The sequence below is a fragment of the Sciurus vulgaris genome (assembly GCF_902686455.1).
Source record: "Sciurus vulgaris genome assembly, chromosome: 7".
NCBI classification, from domain to species: domain Eukaryota; kingdom Metazoa; phylum Chordata; class Mammalia; order Rodentia; family Sciuridae; genus Sciurus; species Sciurus vulgaris.
In genome coordinates, this window is record NC_136467.1 from 43,077,468 (window position 1) to 43,089,558 (window position 12,091).

Genomic DNA, 12,091 nt, shown 5'->3' on the forward strand with positions numbered 1-12,091 from the left:
TTGATAGGAGGGTTAAGGGATGTTCTGGGAAAATTTCTATCTGATAAAGAGAAATAAAATAAAAAAGACACCCCAGCTCCTCACTCCCCCCAAAAAATCCTAGGTCAAAAGGAAAGTTTCAGATAGGTGGAAAATGGTCCTGGCATTCATTTCTCCACATGAATTGTCTTCAATTTTCAAGTTCTGGAGGTGGGTGGAAAATTACTACTTAAAGTATTAAGGAGTACAGAATCTATATGAAAAATAATGACACAGAACTAATAAAAATAGTTAACCACAATCTTAATTAAACAAATTAGCTTCCATGAAACAATAGTACAAAACAAATATAGGTATAAAATCTTAGTGATGAGATGAGGAAATAATAGGAAAAAAAGAAAATATGAAATACCAGGGGTCAGGTGCTAAATGGAAGAAAACTCAGCAAAACGAAATGCTTAAAAGAATTAGATAGACAATAACATGTACAAAAGGTAGGCAGAAGAGAGTCACATAAATAATTGAATGTTTATAAAAAATAATGACTAAAAAGAAAATAAAAATATAATGTAAGATGACAAAAAATAAAACTTGAATCTACCCACATAAGGGTTCACCATGTTCCAGGGTGACTCAGAATCTTCAATACCAAGATACATACTAGTAAGGTTACTGATTTGGAATTAATTAAATTAATTAACTCTTGGGCAGGTTTAAAAAAATAGATTAATTATAAGGGGAAGAAAATCAGACTGATCTCGACTCTTCCGCAAAAGCATACTACATTTTTTAAAAGATTGGGAAACATATTAAAAACCCAGAAGAAAAGAGAAGGTGATCTAATAATGCTATTTCCAGTCAAAATAGTGTTCAAATGTAAAAATTTGAAAAAAAAAATTAAATAAGCAAGAAGTTAAGGACACTGGCTGGGCATGGTGGCGCAGACCTGTGACTTGTGAGACTGAGGTAGGAGGATCACGAGTTCAAAACTAGCTTCAACCTCAGCAACTTAGTGAGGCATTTAGTGACATAGCAAGACCCTGTCTCAACATATAAAAAAAAAGGACTAGGGATGTGGCTCAGTGGTCAGGCACCCCTGGGTTTAATCCCTAGCACAAAAAAAAAAAAAAGAAAGAAAGAAAAAAGAAAAGTTAAGAAAACTTATTCTCAAGAGTCATGAATCATTTCTTGAGGATTCTTATAGAAAAAAATCTCATCTAACCAAAACATGGCTCAAAAAACTATAGCAAAATACTGGTGGTGAACATTGACTATACTTTAGTATAGCACTACTACTAAAGGAGTGATGAGGGGATCAGAAGGGAATGTAAATTATATGCTCTTATACCTTATGAATGACAAATATCAAAACCAGTGCAGAAAGATGGGGAAAGTCTGACAGGATGTTGATTATTTATTTAAAACATTGGAAGGCCAGATTATATCATTTAAAGCAGATAAAGAGAAATCGGGAATAGTAATATAAATATTGGAGGAGCTGTGTAATAACATTATTCTACATTTAGAAAAATAAGGAAGCAGTGTAATAAAATTTATAATTAAGAAATTTAATCTAAATATTCACTTGATATATCAAGGAAATGTCAACTAAAGACAAAGCAAATACTACAAGAAATGCAAGAAGAATGTGGTTTTAAAATTGTTAAGGTAAGAGATTCAACAGTCTCTCTTGTAACAAGATTTTTCTAGCAAACAAAAAATAAGGAATATAGAAAGTATAAATCTAAAATAACAGATTTATGATTTTATATTCCTCCAAATAGATGATTTGTTTTTTTCCTTATGTCAATGTAGCATTTAAGAAATCAATCATACAGTTGGCTGCAAATTGATAAGAGATTTTACAGCATTTTTCCGGTTATAAGAGCTTTTCTAGTTATTCGAGCTTGCCAGTCACCCCTGAGACTGCCATAGGATCATCTGCCATTTGCTGAAGACAAAGAAAAAGCAAGTAGCAATTGGACAAGAGACTAATGGCATTGAAACAAATTTCCAGCAACAAGTTTTTTGGGGAATTTCAGAAAGTATTTGAACATGACAGTGTTGAGCAAAATGAAATTTGCTATCTACGTATCACCAAAGGTAGAAAATGGAAAGTACCCTGCACTGTATTGGTTGTCTAGTTTAACTTGCATAGAACAGAATTTTACATCAAAATCTGGTTATCAACAAGCTACCTCAAACACAGTCTTATCATTGCTCCAGATACCAGCCCTCATGGCTGCAATATTTATGTCTTCTGCTGGGACTTGTCATCTGTGCTAGTTTTTTTGTGACTCCCACTGCAGATACTTGGAAGGCTAACTACAGAATGTACTTTTACATAACAGAAGAGCTTCCCAACTCATAAATGTCTATTTTCCAGTGGAACCCCAAAGGATGTCTGCTTTTTGACTACACTATGGGAGGTCATGGAGTTCTGATCTGTGATTTGAAAAGTCCTGGAAAATATAAATCTGTGTCAGTATTTGCTCCAGTTTGCAGCCCAGTGCTCTGTCCTTGGGGCAACAAAGCCTTTAGCAGATATTTGGGAACAGATCAAAATAAATGGAAGGCATGATGAGACCCATCATGTGAAGTCCTATCCAGATTCTCAGCTGGACATAACTAATTGATCAAGGGAAAGATGACCAGTTTCTTCTAGATGGACAGTTACTCCCTGATAATTTCATAGTTGACTGTACAGAAAAGAAAATCCCTATTGTTTTTAGATTACAGGAGAGTTATAATCACAGCTACTACTTCATTGTGATCTTTATTACTGATCGCATCAGATATCATGCAAAATACTTGAATGCATGAAATAGTTCTGATAAGAGAATCTCTTCAAGATCATAAAAACTATAATAAATAGAATTGCTGAGGGAAAATATTTCAAAACATTTGATTTCATAGTGCTAAAAGAACATCATTCTACAGTTGAATCACCTGAATAAATATATAAAATAAAAAAAGAATATTAGAAAAGTCTTTATTCCATTGAATTTAAGAAATACCAGTACAAGGTTGGGGATATAGTTGGTAGAGCACTTGCTAGCATGTGTGTGACCCTGGGTTCAATGGGAAACAAAACATACCAGAATTTGTGGGATACAGCAAAAGCAGTATGAGGGAAGTTTATAGTAATGAGTGCTTTCACCAAAAAATAAAGAGTTCTCAAACAAATAACCTAATGAAAAGGTCAAGATCTTAGAAAACCAAAAACAAAACAGAACCCAAATCAGTAACAGAAAAGAAATAATAAGAATCAGAAAAAAAAAAAAAAAAAAAAAAACTAACAGAACAATACAAAGGTTCAATGAAACTAAGAGTTGGTGTGTTTTGGAAAAGATAAACAAAATTGACAAGTTTTTAGCTAAACTAATCAAAAGAAAGAGAAATACCTAAATAAATAAAATTAGAGGTGAAAATGGAGACATTATAACAGATGAATTACCACAGAAATTCAAAGGATCATTGTGAAATATTTTGAAAAACATTCTAATACTCTAATTCTAAAATATTCTAATATGCTAATAAATTGGAAAATATATAATAAATAGAAAAATTTCTGGACACATATGATCTATCAAAACTTAAACAAGAGAATATTAAAAATCTAAATACATCCAAAACAAAAAATGAAATTGTAGTAAAATAAAAAGTCTCCCAAAAAAGAAAAACCCAGGACCAGATGAATTCACTGCTGAATTTTACCAGAATTTTAAAGAAGAACTAATAACAATACTACTTAAGCTATTCCATAAAATAGAAAAAGTAGAGCCCTTCCAAACTCATTCAACAAAGTCAGAATAACCCTGCTACCAAAACCTACAAGGACACAACTGAAAAAAGACAACTATAAGCCAATATCCCTGATAAACAGAAATGCCAAATTCCTCAAAAAATACTTGAAAAAAATTTAACGCACTTTAGAAAGATCATATATTATAATCAAGTTGGTTTTATTTCAGGATAGGTCAATATACACAAAATGATAAATGTAATACAGCACATAAAAGGATAAAAATCACATGAGCATTTCAACAGATGTAGAAAAAGTCTAATAAGATTCAATACCTCTTTGTGATAAAAGTTCCGAATAAATTAAGCAAAGGATTATACTTCAACATAATAAACCCTCTATACAACAAACCCATAGCCAATATCATACTGAATGGGAAAAAGTGAAAGCATTTTCTCCAAAATCAAAATTGGGAAAGAGATAAGGATGCTACTCTTACCTCTCTTATTCAATACAGTACTAGGAATTCTAGCCAGAGTAATCAGGCAAGAGAAAGAACTAAAAGACATACAAATAGGACAGGAGGAGGTCAAATGATCCCTCTTGGCAGAGGATATGATTCTATAAATAGAAATCTGAAAGGCTCATCTCCCCCCCCCCAAAAAAAAAGATTTTTAGAACTGATAAATTCAGGAAAGTAGAAAGATACAAAATCAACATACAAAAATCATGAGTTTTTCTAAATACCAATAATGAGCTCAATGAGAAAGAAATTGTGGAAGCAATCCCACTCACTATAGCCACAAAAATAAAACACCTAGGAATAATTCTACAGTGAAAATTACAAAACATTGAAGAAAGAAATTGAAGAAAACACTAGAAGGTGATAAGACCTCACATGTTCATGGACTGGGAGAATTATTAATATTAAAATGGCCATACTGGGTTGGGGTTATGGCTCCGGGTAGCGCTCTTGCACCTTACATGTGAGGCACTGGGTTTGATCCTCAGCACCTCATAACTACAACAACAACAACAACAAATGAATAAATAAAGATACTGTGTCCACCTACAACTAGAAAAATAAAATTTAAAAAAATGGTCATACTACCCAAATCATGGCAATCCCCATCAAAACACCAATGACTTTCTTCATAGAAGTAAAAAAAAAAAAAAAAAAAAAGTCCTAAAATTCATATGGAACTATGGAACCACAAAAAATCCTGACAAGCCAATGCAATCCTGAGCAAAAAGACCAATGCTGAAAGCATCACAATATCTGACTTCAAAACACACTACCGAGCCATAGTAACAAAAACAGCATGATATTCGGGGAAAAGAGTGCAGACATATAGACCAATGGAAGAGAAAAGAAAACCCAGAAATCAAGTTTTTCATCTTCAGTCAACTGATTATCTATAAATGTGCCAAAAACAAACATTGGTAGATAGCCTCTTTAACAAATAATGCTAGGAAAACTAGATAATCACAAGTAGAAGATTGAAACTCTCACCTTATACAAAAATCAACTCAAAATGAACCAAAAACCTTAATGTAAGATCTGAAACTGAAACTACTAGTGGAAAACCTAGTAAACACAAGGGTTAGGCACAGGTAATGATTTCCTGGATATAACTCCCATAGATCAGCAAACAAAAGCAAGAACTGACAAATGTGATTATAACCCATTTTAAAAATCTATACAGCAAAAGAAACAATTAACAGAGCGAAGAATGGGAGAAAATATTTACCAGCTATTCATCTGATAGAGGATTAATAACCAGAATATATTAAAAAAACTCAAAAACAATCTAACAACAAATAATCCAATCAATAAATGGACAAATGATATGAATAGATACTTCTTCAAAGAAATATAAGTCGTCAAAAATGTATGAAAAATACTCAATATTGTTAACTATCAAGGATATGGGAATCAAAACTACATGAGATGCAATCTCACTCCAGCTAGAAAGGCTATTATCAATAATAATAATAATAGCAAATGTAGGTGAGATTGAGGAGAAAAAGAAACACATATGCTGTCGGTAGGATTGTTAATTAGTACTGCCACTAAGGAAATCAATTTGGAGATTCCTTAAAAAAATTAAAAATAGAACTATCATATGATCTAGCTATCCTGCTTTGGGATATATATCAAAAGGAAATGAAGTCTTCATACAAAAGAGATACATACACACCCATGTTTACTGTGACACTATTCACAATATCCAAGATATGGAATCAGCCTAGGTGTCCATCAACAGATGAGTAAATAAAGAAAATATGGTATGAGTATACAATTATTATTTAGCCAAAAAGAAGAATGAAATTCTGCTATTTTCAGGAAAATTTATGGAACTGGAAGAAATCACATTAAGCAAAATAAGCCAGACAGAAAGATAAGTATAGCATATTTTCTCTCATATATGGAAACAGAAAAAAAAGACCTGAAATTAGAATAGAAACCATGAGAAACTGATAGGGACTAAGAAGTAGAGCAGAGAGACTCTAGTAGAGGGGGGGACAGTTAGGAAGAGGATGAACGAAGGGAGGGTGGATATGATCAAAGCACAATATATGCATGTATGGAAATGTACAATTAAAGTATTAAAAATTATAATAAAAATAAGAAATATCTGTCAAGATTATAATATAATATTTATCAAAAAGGTAAAAACAAATCAGTTTTAAATTATTTTGATTGACATAGTATTTGTACATATTTACAAAGTATGTTATGTTTTGATTCATATTCAGTAGTGATCAACTCAAGGAAATCAGTTTTTTGAAAAACAGTAAGTACTTTAATATCAATATCAACAGAAAATAGAATGCTATTAAGAGAAAAAAATCTATTGTTTGAAATGTCCTCATTATTAAAATAGAATTATGAAAAGAAATGTGGATTCATATTTTAAAAAAGTAGGGCTGCATTTGTAGCTGAGGGTAGAGTGCTTGCCTAGTATACATGAGATTCTGGGTTCAATCCCCAGAACTGCAAAATAAGGGAAAAAAGAAAAAAGATATTGAAAATATTCCTGGAAAGAATAAATGATTGAAAAATGAAGAAATGAAAAAAAGAGACTGGAGATATAGATCAATGAGCTACATGACACATTCAATTTCATTTTTAAGCCAGGGACAGAAAATGAAAATGACTTCAGATTAACTTAAATGTTTGAAGCAGTAACACCACGATGGGTACTGTTAAGCCTGTAAAGAAGAGAAAATGCAGTGTCTCACAAAATATTTAATTTGCTGTTTTTTCTAAACTCTTTGTGGGCTGTCAGCTTGAAATGCTAAGTGTTAGGCATTGCAGGTTATCTATCATCTCCATAATTCCTCTCTTCAGAGTGAGGCTGCCAGGAAGACTACTCAAGAAGGGCCCTATACAATGACAACTTATTTAAGGAGGCACAATTGACATCACTGACAATTTTTATTAATTGGGACACCTTTAATCATATTATAAATTTGATTAATTCTAGTGATGGGAAATTTGCATATTTGTTTCCTATCATATTGTATTGAAAGGTTTGGGAAGAAAATGTCTTTTTTAACCGGGTTAGTATGTATTTTCTGATTTCAATTTATGCAAGAGAACTCTTCACAATTACTGAACATCTTTGGCATGACTCCTTTTGAAATGTTACATTATATTTAGCACTAATTTCAAAGAATACTTTTCAAAATATTTAACTTTGCCAACCCTTTTGCCAGTGGAGAAAGTAACTTCTTAAAGTTAAAAATTATAAACTAGTTAAGACCTATAGTCACCTTGACTATTAATTTGACCCCCATGGTTAGCAACAATTTTTGAGGAAAATGAAGAATTAGAGCAAGTAAGCTTTGGCATTCTCAAAAGATCTCCTAGAAAAGAAAATGAGTAACTGTTTTATGACAATTTTATTAAATCCTATTGATTTAAGTATGTATTTATTGTGATTAAAAATTCATATTTTCTATTTTTCAGTATTTTTGATTTGTGTAATTTAAATAAAATTACATTTTATTATTGAGAAGTAAGCAATAAGCTAAATTGTAAAATGTGAGGAAGGAGGAGCTTCTAAACCAGAGGTAGCTCAGTACAGACCAGGAGTTTGGCTTAGGTATGATCCCAGGCTATGTCCTTCAGAAGAATATGTGAGAGTACTAATGAGAAAACCTATCATGGTCTCCTTTCCTAGGAGATGATTTAAGCAATAACACATAGCATAATTCTGACAGTGAGACTGAAGAAGAGTATGATGGCCAGGGGGAGGTAATGTTGTTTCTAGGGCAGGTTTTCTTCACTGTGGAAAAAAAAAGATGTTTTTGGGAAAATAACCCCTTTTCTTTCTCTCAAAATTACCATGCTTCAATTAGCTGTCTCAGAAATGCCCTCAGTCCAAGTTAGGTTTGGATCTACATATTTCTATTCTCACCTCCTCTTGAGATGGGGTTCTTGATAAGATTTTCAAAAGAAAAAGAAAAAAACAATCTCTTAACATACAATGCCTGGGAATCGATAAGTTAATACGAACAAGATAAGGGCTTGAGCGGTCTTACTTAAAGGGACCTGAAGCCCCCATCCTATTTCACTTTCAGAAAACTGGAAATATTGGCCAAGAGCTGGACATAGAGTTTAAAAGATTAAAATCAGTGGGAATCTAAGAACAGGGAGATCAAATAAATAAAGTCCCTGGTATGCAGGAATAGTAGTAGTCAATACTCATTGATCATTTATTGTGGGTCAGACATTATCCTATGCACTTTACTTGTTTTCAATTATCCTTCACAGCTACACTGAAGAAGATATTGTTATGTTTTCCATTTTAAAATTGAGGAATTAGAAGCACAGAAAATAGAATTTACCTAAGATTACAGTTAATCTGAAGTAGAGTTAAAAATGAAGTAATGGCAGCCTCATTCCCGATTTAAGTTATATCTCTAAAATATTCATTTACTTCTATTGACAATCAAATTCTGTATATAAGTTCATGGGGAAAAGTTCACCTTCCGGACTTCATTTCTGTGTGAAAGTTGCTTCCTAAAGGATAATTCCCACATATCATTAACTAACACTCATGTTTTTTCTGTTTTATGAAATACCACCATTTATAATTGCTGAACTGTGGTACAGTGTTCAGCTCTGCCTGGATAGAATTGAACCATGGAGTGCCCTTCCATGGCATCTACACTGCTGGATGAGAATTGATGGGAAGTGGAAATATGCATAGGATTTGTATTAATGGTGTTGGGAATGCTCCCTCCATGCCAAGAAACTAGGTGGAGAGAACTTTGCTCTCAGCTCTACAACCTGAGAGGATTTAAAAAACTGGATGATTTTCAGAAAGATTAGATTTTGCTACAAAATATAAGTCAGGTCAAATTAGGAAGGAAATTCCCTTTAGGGGATGATAATGAAAGATGGTATTTGGTTGGTTCATACATGAGCTTCATCTGAAACTAAATCTTTATTAAAGAAGGTAGGGCTATTTCTGGAGAAGAGGGGCAAATCCATAAGCAATAATAGTGAAACTAGTGAAAGCCAGTCCCAGCTATATCAGGACTGTGAATGAAAGATTAGGTAAAATAATAGAACAAATGACTCAGATGGATGCTATCAAATAACTAAGCCTAGCATTTTTTGCAGGTAATTCAGAGTGGGTTATGGGATACAAAGATGTTAGTGAATACCAGGAGAATATAAGCCCTTATGAGTTACTTATTGTGTTGGAAAAATCTGGAAGATTATCTATACTTTTGATTTTGAAGTTAAAGCAAATCTTTGATGTTTTAGACCTAAAGGTAAAACTGTGAGAAAATTGTACCCAAGGGTCTTGATCACTCAGTATAAAGAGCTTTCTGTATGAATTTGCAGAAGTGTTATATAAGATAATGGAAAACACAGCAGTGAAATGAGGTGTAGAGAACTGGGTGAGAATAAACAATAACTGTCTATGTCCCTTAAGATCAGGTTGTTTACAATGTTAGGGCCTCTGGGGAGGATTCTTCTGTTGTACATTTAATTCTGGTGGGAAGGAAGCTAAGGCCATAGCAATTCAGATGAGTTTTACAAAGACTGGAATGATTTGGTTAAATTAGCATTATAAGATATTTGGATTACTTGAAAATAAAATCAAATTTGGCAAATTTCATACAAATTAAAATAACACTATGACAGCCTGAATAATTGTAAGAATATATTTATCCTTATAAATATCTAATATTTGACTTTCATACAAAAAAGTCAGTTAAGATGAAGTAGATTCAGTATCTGAAGCTAATGCAAAGGCTTAAAACCAAACTACCTAATAACTTAGACAACGAAAAGTATTTGCTTGTATATCATCTGGATTATTGCCTCATTTTTCTCCTTCAGCACTTAGACCTGTGTTATCCAATGTGAAGATTACTGAGAAATTGCAAGGTGGTTGGTCCAAATTGAGATGTACTGTTAAGAGTATAATATCAACTGGATTTGAAACACTTAGTAAAAAATTATATAAACACATCCTATTAATAATTTTTATATTAATGTTATGTTGAAATGATAATATTTTGGCCAAATTGGACTAAACTAGACATACTATTAAAATTAATTTACCTGTTCCTTTTCTTTCTTAATGTGGCTACTAGAAAATTTTTAATTACAAACATGGCTCTCATTTAATTTCTAATGGAAAGTGCTAATTTAGACACTGCCTTAATAACATTTAATAAGGATTTAAAATCTAATGAACACAAAAATAGAAGTAGTTAAGTTCCTTTCTGTAACATAATAACATTTTTGGTGAATTATGTTTTATTTTAATGGAAGCTCTTCAATATAATTCCATTATGTTTTGTCAATTCCTATGTGAGGTCAATAAATCTTATTTTAGCTAACTTCCCCTGAGATGCAAAGTGTTTTAGAAATGCCAATAGCATTCTTCAAGTAGTCACTCCCTTCTCAATGCTTTTAAGATTGCATATTAAATATCAGAAACATGTTTGAATTCTCTACCACTTTGTTATTTACATGGTGAATATATAGTTTTTCCTGAACTTATGTATGTTCTTTCCTAAATAAATATATTTTTATAACATTTACTTCACCAGTATCAATCTCCCTGGTTGTCATGGGAATTACTAGCTTAGACTTTGGTAAAAGAAAAGAATGTGTATGGAAAGAACTTGCTATTTTAACATTAAGGTAATTAGAAGAGGTTTTTAACTTTGACATAATACCTTAGTTTCTGACTTTTCTTTCAAAAATATCGAAGTCTGAATTCCTTTACAAAAGTTGTCTTTAATCAGGACGTAGACCCTTTCAAATCTAAGTTCATACTGACCCCTATGGGTTATCACATCCCAAACTATTATTCTGACAGAAAATTTTGTTAAATATTTAGACATGTTTACATTTAGAATTTAATATTTTAGGATGAAAGTCATAAAATATTTATGTGTCCTCTTTCCTTTTATAATATGAAACAAATTATCCACAAATTTCATCCATTTGACAATTTATTTTGGGAGGCCAAATATTTAAGTCCTTATTAGTTTTCAGTGTTGATTTACTGAGAACAAGGGACTATGCAGTATAATTTCTAATTTCCAGAAAAATATTACTTTATTATTTTCCTCAAAATTTGTCCAGCCTCATAATTTTTCATAACCAGTCCACTGAAAAATTAACTTTGAAGTTTATACATAGATTTGTATAAAGGAAAGATGGATTTCAGGATCAAGATTGAATCTGATTCTAGTCAACCCTGGCAGAGAAAATTTGATTCTGTGTTAAGCTGGAAACCTGTGATATGCAAGATTCTAAACCATTTTCTTATAGGTTTAGATAAGGAATTAAAGGAGGTCATGAAAAGTTAAGACCTTTATTTTCCTTTATGTTGAGAATATTGTTTTATTGCTATGTAGGCAAATTCTGAGATCAAAGTTATTATTTTTGGTAGATGTTCTCCCAACACTTAAATCATTAATAGCCAACAAGTCTATATTTCAGAGTAACTTGGTTATATAAATGTAAATTTTATACCTAAGTCATGTTGGGGATTACACTGGTCAATACTAATTTTTATGAATTTACTATTGAAATTTTTACTATTATCAGAATAAGCTTAAAATGTCTGATTAACACATAATAATTGTGTTTATTTATGAGTTACAGTGTGATATTTTGATACAACTATGCAATGTATAGTGATCAAATCAGAGTAACCCTGTTATACTTTTCTCAGGCCACTCATGCTATAGGTAGGGGCTTCAATTCTTTGTGCAGTGTGAGACTATCTCCTGAGAAAAATCTTGCCTACAGTATTCCAGAATTCTCTCAGACCACTTCTGTGCATCTTTATTCTGACATATATCTTCTTCTTACTATTG

The 12,091-nt window shown here is 32.0% G+C and overlaps 1 pseudogene across 1 annotated transcript; it reads left to right on the plus strand.

Annotated features, from left to right (window-relative positions):
* The first annotated feature begins 1,973 nt into the window (after positions 1-1,973).
* On the plus strand, positions 1,974-2,802 carry LOC306666819 (S-formylglutathione hydrolase-like; annotated as a pseudogene). Its single transcript has one exon. The product of its transcript is annotated as an S-formylglutathione hydrolase-like (transcript).
* The last annotated feature ends 9,289 nt before the right edge of the window (positions 2,803-12,091 follow it).